Source organism: Perca flavescens, chromosome 3 (genome assembly GCF_004354835.1).
Source record: "Perca flavescens isolate YP-PL-M2 chromosome 3, PFLA_1.0, whole genome shotgun sequence".
NCBI lineage: Eukaryota > Metazoa > Chordata > Actinopteri > Perciformes > Percidae > Perca > Perca flavescens.
The window spans coordinates 36,674,479-36,691,451 of NC_041333.1; positions in this window are offsets into that span (position 1 = coordinate 36,674,479).

A 16,973-nucleotide genomic window follows, 5' to 3' on the forward strand; every position below is an offset into this window, starting at 1 on the left:
TTTTTTCTAAACTTCTGATAAGTTCACAAAGCTTTCATTTGCTTTTTTTGTGATATTTCTTTTTTTCCAGAAACAAATTGTGTTTGTTCTTCTCCGATCCTGTCTTACGCTCTGCAGGGAAAATTGTCTTTTACCTTTTGCTCTGCACAGCTTGGTCAGAGTCCAGCTGCTGCACCGGCTCGTGGGGGTTCAGGCCCAGATTCAGTCAAGGTTTGCAGAGGGAAGAGCGCTCGCTATTTCCCCAAAATGAGCGAATCAGACAGCCATGCTTTGGAATAACTGTGAGCAGTGAGTGAAAGCTCCCACAGTAGTGTTCAAAATACAAATCTTTGGTCCCTAATAATAATAACAACACGTTTCAACTGTGTACGTGTTTACCTTACTGTATGCTAAAGTCTTGTTGTGTTCACCATGTACAGCAGTGGAGGTATACAGTAAGTAGTATAATTTGGCACACAATATTAGGATACCAAAACTTAAGTTACAATCTTTCATGGAAATAAGTAGGGTATGAAATATTGACTGAATCTGGTCAGTTGACTGAAGGTCAACTACTTATATTCAACCTGTTCTTAGTCTTGCATTGCCAGACCTTCCTCCACAACGCTGGGGGTGTCCTGTTCTTGTCCCCCTTTGTCATTTAAACATACATGTTGTAACCCCACCCAGGATCTTTTCCTAACCTTAACTAAGCACGTAGAAAAACGACTGCAAGATCGGCCCAGAGCGCCAAAAAAGTGTCGCCGAAAAGCCCCACTGTGTCTGACTGATAGGGGTGGGAATCCCCAGAGGCCTCACGATACGATATCATCCCGATTTTAAACATATTGCAATATTCTGCGATATATTGCAGTGTATTACCTTTTTTCCAACTTCAGATTTTTCCCAATTTCAAATGATGTCCCAAAAGGACAATTTTGTCAACATCTGTTTTATCTAAAAAGATACATTTCTCTGTTTGTTCATCTCACTTCAGTTTTATTGGTACAAAATTACATATATATATGTTATATTTATATATATATATATATATAAATATAACATATATCATAAAAGATCGATACTTGTATTGATACAGTATTGCCACGAAAAATATCGCGATACTATGCTGTATCGATTTTTTTCCCACACCCCTACTGACTGAGACGCTAAAGGAGACTTTTAGCGTCTGTAACCAAACGCCAAAGGCACGTGACCAAGCTTGGCTTCATGACGACGCGCTGGGAGTGAGAACATGTTGTTGGCATTTGCATGTCATCCATTACCACTAAACTCATTAAAATGTTGACAAATTGCATTTACCTTGAAAAAAATCTGTTTCTGTAAAGATGTTTGAATCAATCAACATTTGCATCTTAGCACTTTATCCTGTTACTTATTCTTCAGTTTAGTTTTTTGTAGCTAAAGAGCGGGTCTTTAGGAAAAAATATACACTTTGCTTCATAGGAATCATAAGAGTATTGACGTGCAAATCCTCTTATTGTGTATCGAGTGTAGCATTACACGCCTGCTTTAACCTGCAGTGATTTGGGAACACATTTTAAAGACTTTGTGCTTGCAGATGCCGGTTTGAGGACTGTTTACGTATTCTTATGTACGATCGGCAGATATTTTTAGCAAATGAATTAGACTTTGCTCGCCTCACCTTTCCTCTGCGTCCTGCTCAAGGGCACTTTAGCAGAGCAGCTGTTAGCTGTCGCTGAGATTTCAAATTCAGAGCTTTTTTGAGAGAGACACAGTATAAAATATTACACCGTCTACACATAACTCCTTACATACTAAATAAGATGGACCGTAAGGTCTCACATTTGTGTAACAAGTGTCATAGAGAGATTGGAACATATTATCATTACTTCTGGCAATGTAGATTGCTAAAAATATTTTGGGGTACAATTTCACAGGAACTAAGTGGCATCTTTCATGCAAAAGTTAAGAGGGACCCAGGCCTTTTCATTCTTTGCCTCCCCTCAAGGGTGATGACTCTAACCCGTTTAAAGTTCAAACTATGCGACAAATTGCTATTATTGGCTAGAAAATGTATTTTAATTAATTGGATCAATGATAAACCACCCACTGTCACATTATGGTATAGGGAAATATTCAGGGTCCTTCCTCATGAAAGACTTACTGCAGTTGCGAAGGGTAACGAGAGGTCTTTCAATGAAATGTGGGCATCTCTGCTTAACTACCTACCTGAGGATATGGCTCGGCTAGTGATGAGGGGCCAGTTTTCTCTAAAATGGCCACGCCCACCTGGGTTAAATCCATAAGTGCCTTCTCTTGTACTGTGGTTCTCCAATACTGTCTTTTTTTATATTTTTTTTATTATTATTTTTTTTTTTTGATTTTCTAACTCCGCTTGATGTATCTCTGCTAACTTCTGTAGAATATGGGCACTGTTGTGACTATAGCTACACGAATGGACAGTGTGTGTGTATGCAGAGCAATATGGAGAGAGGCTCTGTTATGTGCTGTGAAGATGAAGGGGGGGCAGTAGACTGGGGCATTTCCCTGCTGAGAATAGATGGATGGCACTATGTATGTATGTGTACTTTTATTTTATTTATCTCTGTTACTGACATGATGGCAAAATGTATAACTTGTGTTTCTGTTGAAAACCAATAAAAATCTGTTAAAAAACAAAACAAATCCAGAGCTTTTCCGGCGGAAAGACGCTCCTCCCCGCCGAGCCAAAACGTCCCAAGAGAACATCCCCCAACCTTGGACACACAGCAAGAATGATGGTTGATGGCTAATTTCGCTGGTACTTGTGACAATAAAGTCCTACTACTACTACTAAAGAACTGCAACCTCTTCCGATCATACTTTCTTTTCACGCAGACACACGTCCCATCACTTTTGTGCTTGTCTTGTTTCGCAGCCCTTTTCTTGGTCACTAACTTCCTCCCAACCTTGTGTACGTTTCTTAAGCGAGCGGCGGCCGAATTGGGCGACTCTCCGGAGAGAAACGAGATGCCGCTGCAGGGCTTATAGGTACACATTTAGACACTGGATCTTTGACAAATGGACAGCTCTGCCTTTAACGAGGCTGTGTTGGCTGGGAACAGATCACTTCCTTATTGCCGCAGCTCATTTAGGAAGTCATAGCTAACAGCACACACACAAATGGAAAGCAGAATCCCGGCTTGTTTGGGGTTAAAAACCTCTAATGCGTAAGAGCTACTCAAAGCTGCAAATATTATTGGTACCAAAAAGTGAGATTTGTCTTAAAGCCAACATGTGTGTGTGTGTGTGTGTACCTGTGTACATGTAAACCTCTCAGCGTGCCGCTGTTGTGGAAGTTGTGTGTGAGTGTGTAAAGCGCATTAATCCGTCAGTGGAAGGTCAGCCCCTCTGGGCTTCCCCATTGTTGTTTAAGTGGGAACTTTTCCTCTCAGTCAGCACACACACACACACACACACACACACACACACAGGCGAGGAAGAGAGAGAGGTGTATGCTGGTTGCTCTAGGCCAGTAACAACACCTGGACACTTCCACGGCAGAGAGCTCACTGCACACACTCTATTTACATCTTCTTTTCCTGTTCTTCTCCATCTCTTCTCTTCCCTTCCTCTGTAGTCTTTACACTGCTATTTTCTTTCTGCCGCTCATCTCTTTTTTTTATCTCTAAACTTCTCTTTTCATCTTTACTTTTTAGAATTCAAATGATCTCAAATATGTTTTTTTTCACTTTGCACTTCTCTTTCTTCTCCATCTCTTCTCTTGTACTCTCATTACTAAATGTGTCTTCTGTCTTCTCCACTCGCTTCCTTCTCTTTGCCTTTTTCTACTTTAATCATGCTCTCTTCTCCCCTTTACTCTTCTTTTTCCCTTCTCTTCCCTTCTCTTCTCTTGCCCCTTCAAAGAACCGCAGGTAACAATCACCAACACGGTCTCACGGCAGTTCGTGAAATGGTCACGTAATTTTTTATTTATTGATCCGTGTACATGGACACGTTTATGCCGTTTTTTTTTGTGGTGGTCAGCACGTAATGGGAAGCATCCTTACGGAGGTTGGGTTGGTTACCGAGGTTGACGAAAAAAAAAACGAGATAAACGTGTCTGTGTACACCAGGGGGGTGAAACTCATTTTCATTAAGGGCCACACTGGAAAAAGCGAATCACACCAAGGGCCAGATGTGTAAAGTCTGTTTTTGTTCAGACATTTTTTTTGGCTTTCTCAGACATTTGTCACCTTTTTTGTAAATCTGTTGCTTTTTCCAACATTTTTCTACGCTTTTTGTCGCATTTCTGTTGACATGAAGCCCTACAAAAGTCATCAAAAGAGTTCCTTAGCCGTTGTAGAATTTAGCTATTCCAGCAAAACAATGATTGAAATGAAGTTTCACAGCCTGAATATGAAAACTCTCGAAGTCTCAGAGTCGGCAAATCTGCTGTATGTCTGCTTTGAATGTCAGGTAATGCAGTTTAAATAAACACTTTCCTGTGTTTATGGTTTGGCGCACAACCAGGCGGTGCCAAAATCTATTGTGAACGCAAATTGATATATACGGGCCGAATCTAAATCTGCAAGGGGCCGGATTTGGCCCGCGGGCCTCGAGTTTGACACGTGGTGTACACAAATCAAATAGATTAAATAACGTGATCATTTCACGAACTGCCGTGAGACGGGGTTTCAATCACACATACGTTGCAAATGCTGCTGACCATTTCCCAAACATTACCATCAGTCTTTACACAGCTTTCCTTCTCTTTTCCTTCGATCCTTTCATCCTGACAAGATTTGCACAGAAAACCTGTTCCTATTTGTGCGTGCAGTCGTAACCGTTCTAAAAGCTCTTATTGTTGCTGAGTTCAGGGATGTTCAACCTTCAAGGCTGGTGGAGGGAACACAGAGTCCGCTGCTGAAAAGCATTCAATTTGTGTTGGTATTAAATCCAATCCTGCGATACATGTTGGCCGTTCGGGGAGCTGAATTTGTGAAATGGCATTTTAATTACAGGCCGGTCTCTGTGTTCAATAGGCCTGCGTTAACATAATCTTTCAGGTTACTAATTACTTTCACACTCCACAGATCCCTGAAGGCTTTCTTCTCTTTCAAGGTCACTCATTTATCAAACACATGAATGAAGGTACACTTCATGCATGCAGAGTGAGCAGGGTTGGCCCTATGTTCCCACATTTCTAAGATTTTTCTTAAATTTGGGCACTATGTCCCACAGCCCTATGTTCCCACATTTCTAAGATTTTTTGTAAATTTGGGCACTATGTCCCACAGCCCTATGTTCTCACATTTTTAACATTTTTCTTAAAATTAGGCCCTATGTTCCCACAGCCCTATGTTCCCACATTTCTAAGATTTTTCTTAAAATTGGGCCCTATGTCCCACAGCCATATGGTCTCACATTTTTTACATTTTTCTTAAAATTAGGCCCTATGTTCCCACATTTCTATGATTTTTCTTAAAATTAGGCCCTATGTTCCACAGCCCTATGTTCCCACATTTCTAAAATTATTCTTAAAATTAGGCCCTATTTTCCCACAGCCCTAGGTTCCCACATTTCTAAGATTTTTCTTAAAATTAGGCCCTATGTTCCCACAGCCCTAGGTTCCCACATTTCTAAGATTTTTCTTAAAATTAGGCCCTATTTTCCCACAGTCCTATGTTTCCACATTTCTAAGATTTTTCTTAAAATTAGGCCCTATGTTCCCACAGCCCAAGGTTCCCACATTTCTAGGACATTTTCAAAATTAGGTCTTGTGTTCCTACATACCCATTCAATTTAAGCCCTATCCTCCCACAAAAATGTTTAAGGTTAGGGGTTAGGGGGATAAAGGGTTACGGGGTTATATGGTTAGGGGTTAGGGGGACAAAATCTGATACAAATTCATGAAAAAGGAAATGTGGGAACATAGGGCCTAATTTTGAAAAAAATCTTAGAAATGTGGGAACATCCCGATCCAGAGTGAGCGGGTGGAGTACGTATAGGGAGCATACAGTGTATTCTACCAGCAGGTCTGGCTACAAAACGGGGGAAGCTGTTTTTCCAAATGTTTTCCGTTTGAGGGGCTCGGAAACAGCGGAGTAGTGTGGATGCTAGGCGTAAACGTAGCAAAAGATATAGACTCCTTGGTGACTTGCTCTCTCAGACTAAGCCATGCCAGTTATACTGTATATCAGCTGCAGGAAGCTGACGGTATGAATTAAACAGGGATTTCATTTTTGGATTGAGGACACTTCAAAGATTAATACAGTATGTTTTTATGTCAGACTAATTGCTGTACGTAAATTTGAGATGAGGCCTCGCATGTTTAACTTAATGTTAGGAATATTTATGGGGTTTTGGCACACTGCTAAGCTGGTTTATGTAATATTCCAGGGTTGTTTTGATTTAAAATATATGTGTATATATGTTAATTCAAGGTATTTTATGGTAATACGTAAATAAGAATATTTAAGGGGCTTAAGAGTGCCTGATCTCAAACCCGAAAAAAATCAAGGTATTCCTCTACGTCTGCCACCATCATCCAAGAACGGTACCTCTAAGTGATCTCTTATTAATAGGCAAACGCATCTCACACACACGGGCAGAGAAACAGACACACCCGGCTGCTGTCAGTGCAGTTCAGTGTACACGAGCATGTGGAAACGTGTGCGTTTCGTATGTCTCTGTGTGCGTCGGCTTGTGTGTATTTTTTTTATTTACTTTTTTTTCATGCTGGTGTTTGTGTCAGCATCTCTGTTTTTTCGAGGTCGAGGGGCTTGTTGTCAAGCTGACAGAGCGAAAACCAAACAAGGTGTGTTAGCCGGTGCTGTGTGACACCTGTCAGCCACCGTCCAACGTCCGACAGCACAGCCGGACTGACCTTCCAAAAACAACAACAACAACAACAGTGTGTGTGTGTGTGTGTGTGTGTGTGCGTGCGTAAATGCGTCTGATTTTGTCCTGCTGTGTGGAGTGTGTGTGTGCTCTGTTCCTTGAGCATATGTTCAGTGTACCACGCACACAAAACACACACACACACACACACACATAACACAGGTAGGCAGATGGAATGGCAGGTAAGCACACAATGGAAATTTCCATGACAGTTGGACACACAGCCACGTCAATACTAGAGGAAGACCGACAGAACAATAAATCCTGTTTTATTTAAAAGGATTAATGGAATAATTACATTCATATTAAACTGCTACTGACCCACCAAATATAAGAAACAACTCATTATATTTCCACTTGAAGAACTGAGAGAGAGAGAGAGAGAGAGAGAGAGAGAGAAATGCAGCTCCTATACTTGTATATATACTATATCTTTGTTCTCATTATGTTCAATTTCTATTTTTTCCTTCAATCTTCTGAAGCCTCCAAATGCTATGCATGCACATATAAACATATTCTTTCATGAGTCTAAATACAGACAAGATGTAGTTTGTTTAAATGTAATCAGAATGCCTTTCTTTGTGCTTTGATCCATAATGCTTGAGCATATTTGTCTCACTGCGGATTAAAATATTGTTTTCCTCCTCCTCCCGTCTTCTATCCATCTCCATCTCCATCTCCCCTCAGGGATTGAATGGATTTGATTTGGACTCAATGGATCTGATTAAGGAGTCATAAAACACTTAAAGCTTAATGAAAATATGAAATTGGTTTATATACATAACAACTGCTTCCGGAGGCCCTGAAAGGCAAGGTGAAAAACCCAGCGGTGTAGTCTACGTGATACGCAGGTATACACAGTATACCCACCAAGAAAGCTCCAGGATATCCATATAACCACTTAAAAATGCCCAGTGACACGCAACAACATACTTTGCACTGTAATTTTGATATACCGTAATTCCTCAAACAAAAACCGGGGGCCTTTATTTACCTGACCTGCAGAAGGTACCAGGCTTTTATTTTCTAGCAGGCTTTTGTTAGAGGCAGGCCTTTATTTCTAATTCCAACTGTTTGAGAAGTATAACTATAATTGTCCTATATTAACGCATCCCTCACGAGTGATGTAACTTATTTGATCTTTTCGTTATGGCTTGTTATTGTTTTGCATGGTTGAACGCTGTTAGAAGATGGCTTGTGGCCTATGTTTCTTGGCCGTGTTTCGATGCTTGTATAATATCTTGTACTGAATGTGAATGCTGTTTGATGTTTAGATATGCTGATTCTTTGCTGCTTCTTGTGGCTCTGCATGGCAAACAGGGATAGCTTCTCTGATGCTCTAGCTGTCTGTGTTGTGTCTTGTTGACTTCTGTCTGTATAATTTAACCTGTACTAATGTCTTGCTTCTTCCTTTTGCTCTGGTCTAAAATCATCTGGCCAAAAGGACTGCAGTTGAAAATTAGCCGGCTGGCTAACACTGGCACATTTACAGAAATGTTTATTAATGTGTGTTGTCCTTTATAAATAAAGAATAAGAATAAGAATAACCGTTTTAAATAAACTGTTTGAAATGAAAAACCATAGCGTTCCAGTGGACAGAGATCATTCATTTTTTAAGAAACTTTTGCAAAAATAACACCATATATATATATATATATATATATATATATATGACCGTATACAACAGACAGAAGGGCGACAAAGCAATTTTGGTCAGAATGAATCAAACACCACCATTGTGTCAGTTTGAACCCTGTAAATGTAAAAGGTACTACGGTATTGCTGGTAGATTACAATAAGAGCATACAGTAGTTTAGTAAAACACATTGCTGCACACCAGTATCTGATTAATGTTACAGACGGTAGCTAGCTAGCTTTGTTTCTAGCTCCAGGCTAACATTTAGCTAGCTAGCTGTGCTCCGCTCTTGTCGGCTAATCTTGTCAGCTCCTCCTTTGGTTTCTTCCAGTTTCGGATTCTCCTGGGGTCAATGTCCAAATGTCTCGCAGCTTTTTCACCCGAGTTTTCCTCCGCATACTTTAAAAACTCTTTTCGTTTTGTTGTTGAAAAGTCCGTCACTAGCAACAGAGCCTGTCATTCTCTGGTAGCACTAAATTAGAGATGGCCCGATACCATTTTTTGCTTCCCGATTCCGATACCTGAACTTGTGTATTGCCCGATACCAAGTAACGATCCGATACCAGTGTGTCATATATTTTATTATGTTTTAACAACTGTATACTACTGTCCCTGTATGGATGGGATATGATTTCTATCTTTGTGAAACATGAACAAACACAAACAATGAATGCCGTAGAACTTTCTTTTATTGTCCAGTCTGACAGTCAGTTATAACGGAAAAAGAACATAAATAAACTACTTTAACGTAGATTTTCTTTAGGGCTTTATTTTATGGTATCGGATCGGTGCATAAACTCCAGTACTTCCCAATACCAGCGTTTTAGGCAGTATCGGAGCCGATACCGATACCATTATCGGTATCGGAACATCTCTATACCAAATGAGACCTGTGTTACATCCAATATAGCTACTGCCATCTATTGGCACCTGTATGTTACTACAAACTACACTTGGCTAAGTAACACATATAGCCGCATTGACTAAAATACCAGTAGGACAATAATACTTTACATGAGTACCATAATCCAGAAAAACAAAGTGTGGGAAAAAGCATGAACATATTGTGGAATCTGTTAAATTAAATTGGTAGAACTGTACATTACGATGAACTTTAATTTCAATTTGATTTAAAGTTACATGAAAAGCACTTAGGAGATTATCCACACAAATTTTTCCCTTGCCTTAATTTATAGGCCGGCCTTTATGTGTCTGTGTTGACCACGCCCCCGGCCACTATCAAGGGCCCGGCTTTTAATTAACTACTGGTTTTTATTTGAGGAATTACGGTATTTAAAATTGTCATCTGTGTTTTTCTTCTTCACATAGGCTAAAATAAAATGTATTTCCGCCGCAAATTGGTGCATAAAAGTGTGTCAGAATGCAGGAAATTAAGTCGTTGATGTTCAAAACGTCCCTGTGGGAGAAAACCCAGATTGCCCACTATGAAATTAAATGCGTTTTCAAAGTTTCCGCATCTGAAATTTGGGTTTCTATTAACCAAATTGCCCCAAAAATAACACGGATGGTTACATACAAACTCATGGCAGGTCAATTTAAGGATCAATTCACTGCTTTCATTGAATTTGGGGTGTTTTATAAAAATTTTATAGCATTTGGAAAAAACTATGAAATCTCTCGCTTTCTAAACGGTATCCTGACTAAACTGTGACGGTCTGTGATTATCCACTAAATCGTAACTATTTGTCAAAATAGTTCATAATTTCAGATTTTTTGAACTCACAAATTAGGTATAATTTCATATAAATGAGGTTACTTGATTATGAATTCCACAAAAAGTGTAAAACTAGCAGTAATAGGTTGATGTTAGTGGTGAATCCGGTGGTAGTGGAAAAAAAGACAACACAAGGATTAAGTAGTAGTCCCAGTAAATAGGTCAATACCATTCCCCTTAATTAGTTACTCCCAGGACATGAACACAAGTTTCCTGGGTGAAAGTCTTCCGTTTCCCCCTTAACTTCTTCAGGGATACGAACTCCACTCCCCTGTTTGAAAGCCCTTGTGTTTTAGGACCCAAACATCCTTAACACAACCACACACACACACACACACACACACACATTCACTAAGGTGTGAAAACTGTTAACAACACTGCAAACCCAAGACGGCACACAATAGATCATTTAACAAAGCAGGAGACAAACACTGGACAACTCATTAAAGCTGTGGACACACAGGGCCTTTTAACCTACAGAAACGTACTAAATATGAGGCTGTTAATCAAAGACTGGCACACACTGGGACTTTTAATAAAGGTATGGATGGGGCAATTCATCAAAGGTATGGCCACTCTGGGTCTCTTTATTAAAAATAAAAGGTGCTGATGCCTGCCGCCTGCTGCAATGTAAACACAGACACATTACAGGCTCTTTGTCAAAGATGTGCACCATTAATGCCGCCATCATCCTGAAACGGGGAACTTCACTCATCTTTTAGCTCTTTGATTGTTTTTTTTTCCGAGGATTCACAATTATTTGGTGTGAACATGTCAGCAGATGGCAACAAAACAGGTGGCGTGGGTAGTTTGTGTGTCCTAAAAGCAGCTCAAGAAAAACAAGCAACTGATGCTTTTTCCTTTAAACTCTGATGGTCTTTACTGAAATCCACTTCAGTCATAATACAGAACAAGAGATATATAAATACCAATCAAACTCTTCTATTGGAGTTGTCAGTTAAAACCAATGGGGGCGCCTGGGCACGCCCATATGAAGTTTACTCCTCGACGCAGAGGCCGTGGGTTCGACTCCAAGCTGTGGCCCTTTGCTGCATGTCGTTCCCCCTCTCTCTCCCCATTCATGTCTTCAGCTGAGAGTAGGGACTTCTGAATGTATTGAGAGAGAGACTCAGACACATAACATCATGGTCATTACATATATATTACCTATATATACTAATAAACAATTTAAATTTACCAGTCTTATTATTACCGTTATTCCACCAAAATTAGCATGTATATGCATTTTTTTTTTTTACACGAAAGAAAGACTTTGGCTCCCATTTGTTGTGAGAATTTGGCCAATGCAACGGTATCGGTCATGTATTCCTTCCCTCTTATACGACCCACAGGAGTTTTTCATAAATAGGCCCAGCCTTGGCAGGAAATACGTCCTCATATCTAAACCAGACGAACGTAACGGTTGCAGTTTTAACTTTTTAAAATGGTCCCAGTTTGGTTAAGTTTAGGCACAAAACCGCTTAGTTAAAGGACAAATCCGGTGCAAAATGAACCTATAGGGGTTGATAACACGTGTACTGAGTCGACCGTTCTTTGGGATATGTTTTCATGCTAATCGAATGCGACCAGTTTTAGCGCAAACCGCTAATTAGTTCATACAGCTAGTCGTAAAAAAAAATTGCTATTTTGACCACTGACAAGGCTCAAAATAGCACTACACTTCCACGGTAGCATAAAGAGGGTCCCTACATGTAAACCGAAGCATGTATAACAGTACTGTCTTCATAATCTATCTTTTTAATAAACTGTCACTTACAAAGTTCTCACTGCTTCGGGTTTACATGTAGGGACCCTCATTTTGCTACCGTGGAAGTGTGGGGCTATTTTGAGCCTTGTTAGTGGTGTAGAAATAGCAATTTATTTTTACTTTACCCTCTCCGTAAAAAGTTACACACTAAATATTTAATCCTTGTGTTGTCCTTGTTTTTCATATCATAAATATGGGTTTCTTTTAACTAAACTGCCCAACAGTAACATGGATGCAAGTTGTATGGTATTTAACCCGTTTAACATTCTTTGCCGGTAAAATACATCATTACTTCTATTGAATTTTGGTTGTTTTATTCAATTTTATAGCATTTGGTTTCAAAACAGTATCCCGACTAAACTTTGACAGTGTGTAATTCACTCAACATCCTCTGATCTTAACTATTAGTCAAAATAATTCATAATTTATGCTTATTGAAACTCAAAAATGAGGTATAATTATATATAAATTAGGTTTAATGATCATGAATTTAAAAAAAAAACAAAGAGACATTCATGTTTGACGGGAAGACAACACAAGGGTTAACTGTAAAAACCACTAAACTTAATGGTCATGTGTCCGGTCGTCATGTGACCCGTTCATGACTTTTCGTAGCGAAAATGTACGAACGGTTCATGAGAAACGGCCTGAGAGTTTTTTTAGGGATAATAAGGACACCAAATCCTGTACTGGCCTCTTGTTCACCCTGCCTGTTCTCCAGCCTGGTTCTCCTCAGTGGCCCACTTCACATTTTGTAAAGCCTCCCGTCTAATTCAAGAGGAACAAAAGGCTTCAGACAAAGCTAACAACAATATGAAAAGCCCTGTGTGTCGCACGGGAGTGCGAATGCGAGTGTACTGCTCCGGGTAAACAAAAATGCATCCAGACCCACACACATGGTAGATATGAACTAATTAGTTACATATTGTTCTCATTGGGTAGTTTGCAATTTAATTCGCTGTATTAGTTCACATGTTTTCTGGCGCTTGTGTTTTCTCGTTCTGTGCAGTCTGTACTTCAGTTATGATTGTGTAAGGACCACAGACGATCAACCACTCTGAATAATTCAAAATCAAGAAGAAAGAGCCGACACATTATTTTTAACCCTCCGGTTGTCTTCGGGTTAAATTTGACCTGTTTTGCAAAGTTTCTATGGCAGAAATTAGGGTTTTCTTTCAACCAAAATTGCCCAAAAGTAAAACTCTCAGTTCACTACTATCGTTGACTTTTGAGTGTTTTATTTTATTTTATAGCATTATTCTGACTAAACTTTGACAGTCTGGGATTATCTATCAACATCCTCTGATCTTAAATATTAGTCAAAATAATTCATACTTTCATGAAACATGTTTTTCCTTAATTAATGGTTTATTCCATGCGGACTTGGCTTCTACAGCAGCAGAAACCTTCGTTTCACAACCTCAGAGCTCGTAGTCACTCTGCCTCGCATGGTTTAGACCAGCGCTTCTCAAAAGTCCCGGTCCGTACCTCGTGTTATGAATGCAATCCCTAATGAATTGTAACATTTTCTATTTTATAATACATTTTCTATTGATCCATACATTGTTAGTAATGTTGACTTTACACGAATAAATCGACAAAAACATCGAAAAAGGCGGAAAAAAAGTTGCAAAAAGCGAAGAAAATGGGCCAGAAAAAAAGTTGTTGAAGCACCAAAAACCTTTACTACTACTCTTACTATGTGAAGCTACATATACTGCTGTATTTTTACTGCACAAAGCTCAAAAAATTGAAAAAAAATTATTTTTTTGTTATTGCAAATTGTTCCCGGACCCTTGACCTCTGGATAAAAAATCAGACGTGGCCCTTTTGAGGAATGCAATGCGTTTCAGAACTCCTGCTTTAGACATTATGACTAATAATAATAATAATAATAAAAAAATCCTTATGGAGAAAATAACAAGATTTTTACTTCCGGAACCACGCTGTTAAGCTCTCGGCCTGTCGCACGAACACACGCAGATCTACTGATGTACACATAAAATCCTGTGCGCTGCACCGAACATTTAAAAAATAAAGATATGAGTTGACAAAGCAACAATTATGACACACACACACACACACACACACACACACACACACACACACACACACACGCACACACAGAATGTATCTCCACTAAGTGTTTTAGCGAAGGTGTAGGCACACACTAGTCATTAAGACTCCCAACTGCGCATAGCTATTACCATTCTGCCGTAACCACAATGGGCTGGGATGATGATGAGTGGACAATAACAGTTTATAGGATGTACGTGTGTGTGTGTGTGTGTGTGTGTTTGTGTGTGTGTTTGTGTGTGTTCCATTTAGTCCAGGTGTGCTTTGATTCAAGCCCCTGCGGCATATGATTACATGCCTTTTGTAAAAACTCAATTAGACCTTTATGATGGCGGTTGACAACACATCGAACAAAGCGCGCACATTGTGGAGCGCCACCTCACTCAGGTTTAATGAGTCTTTTCACTATAGGCTGTAATCAGCCCAATCACACGGGAGTTCAGTTCCGCCATCAGACAAAATACAGTTTTCTCTCTCCCGTTCGCTTTGATTTTAGATTCCTCAAAGTAGCCACCCTTTGCTTTTTTTTTGAGAACTCTGCAAACCCTTGGTGTTCTCTCAATGAGCTTCATGAGGTAGTCACCTGAAATGGTTTTACCTTCACAGGTGTGCTTTGTCAGGGTTAATTAGCGGAATTTCTTCCCTTATTAATAAAAAAGCAAAGGGTGGCTACTTTGAGGAATCTAAAATATAAGACATGTTTTCAGTTATTTCACACTTTTTTGTTAAGTACATAATTCCATTTGTGTTCATTCATAGTTTTGATGCCTTCAGTGAGAATCTACAATGTAAATAGTCATGAAAATAAAAAGGAAACGCATTGAATGAGAAGGTGTGTCCAAACTTTTGGCCTGTACTGTAGTCTCAAAGATTGTCAGATAGAGGTGCTTACCTGCCTGACTGCCCCTGTGACCTCGGACCTGTTTGCAGACATATGTCCGTGTCAAAGACACCAGATAAAATAAACTGCTTTGTTGGTTCAATGGAACCTTCAACGAATTGGATTTTACCTGCTGCGTCATGACGACCGCAGAGCTTACCACCCCGGGAAATGTCACCGGTGCGTTGTCCCAGGGTGCACTGAACTCTGGGAGATCGGTTAGCTCGGCGAGGCCTCGTTAGAGATAACGAGCTTGAGTCTTAATGAGCCGGTGACGAGTCGACTGATGGCTCGTTTTTGAAGTAAGAGAGGCGACCTGGGGTTAAGAGGCCTTTGAAATGGAAGGGGGCTAATGGCCTGTGTGTGTGTGTGTGTGTGTGTGTGTGTGTGTGTGTGTCCTATGTTTCACCTTGTCGTGCCAGCTCTATACTCTCGCTCTGCCAGGTTGGATCTCTACAGATACAGTAGTAAAGCTGCTGTGTGTGTGTGTGTGTGTGTGTGTGTGTGTGTGTGTGTGTGTGTGTGTGTGTGTGAGAGAGAGAGAGAGAGCTTCAGGGCCTGGCTGTTCAAACACAGCTGTCGCTCTAACTCATATTTACACTGCTGATCACAAATCACATGGATTCACTCTCTCTCTCTCTCTCTCTCTCTCTCTCTTAGACACACACACACACTCTACAATGTACTTGGCTTGTTGCTGCACCCTTCAATAGCTCCCTCTCTGAGAGAGGGATGTTTTTGTATGATGCTCTCTCTCTCTCTCTCTCTCTCTCTCTCTCTCTCTCTCTCTCTCTCTCTCTCGCTCTCTCTCAATTCAAAGGAGCATTATTGGCATTGGCAAAGTTTAAATAACAATGTTGCCCCGAACATCAAAATACAATTTGTCCCAATATTCAAACAGAACACAATAAACAGTCAAATGAATATAAACACAACATTAACAATGGTTTATATTAATTACATATTAATTTACAAAATTTACATTTTGTGTGTGTGTGTGTCTCTCTCTCTCTCTCTCTCTCTCTCTCTTTCTTTCTCTCAATTCAATTCAATTTTGCTTTATTGGCATGAACAAAGAAAACATGTTGTTGCCAAGCAGTTTACAGAAAAATGCATATATAGAACATATCATATATTAAATACATACAGTAGGTGTCACATAGATTATTAAACAATTATACGTTAAAAAACAATTACATAACACAATATAATACTTAACAGTTTTGTATAATATAGTATCTCTCTCTCGCTAATGAACAATATGTCAGTATAGTTGTAATGGGAGAAACTGCAGAGTCAGAGATGGGTCATTTAACTGCTACATGGTAAACACACCTGGCTTGTGAAAGGTCAGAGGGGGGCCCGTACGGTGTTTAATTAGTCTCAAAACCCACGCACATAAAAAAAACAAAAACAGGCACGCCAAATGATACGAGAGCACAGAACAGTTTTGCGTGGGCTTCACGAGTGAGCATTTCTGCTATCGCAAGCACTCAACATTCTTTTGTGACGTTGTGGGCGGGGATGGAATAGACTTTGGCTGATGTCTCCGCTCCTTTTGATCACTTTGGTCACTTTTAACACCCACAGTTTTCCGGGCCTGTCCCTAACTACCTATACTAATGACCTTAAAACAAACAAATTGTGCATAACCCCAAAATGTATGAATTTAAGTCTGAAAAGAAATATCCGTCTCCGTTTTGTCCAGGAACACGACACAACTCAAAATGTCTGCTTTGATAAAGGCCCATTGACATCTTCGACTTCTTCTTGATGATTTTTGACGCAAAACAACGGACTCAGAGAAACGCCGGAAACCTGCGGGCTGTTGAAAGTAACCAATCAAAATGAGCGGAGACTTAACCCTTGTGTTTTCCTTCTGGAAATGAACACTTTTTTTTGACATCTTTGACGTTTTTGTCACTTATTTTTTTTTTTTTTTTTTTTTTTTTTTACATTTTTGTCTCTTTTCCAAAAACAATTTCCAACGTTTTTGTAGCATTGTTCGATGTTTCCCACCAACCAATCTCCT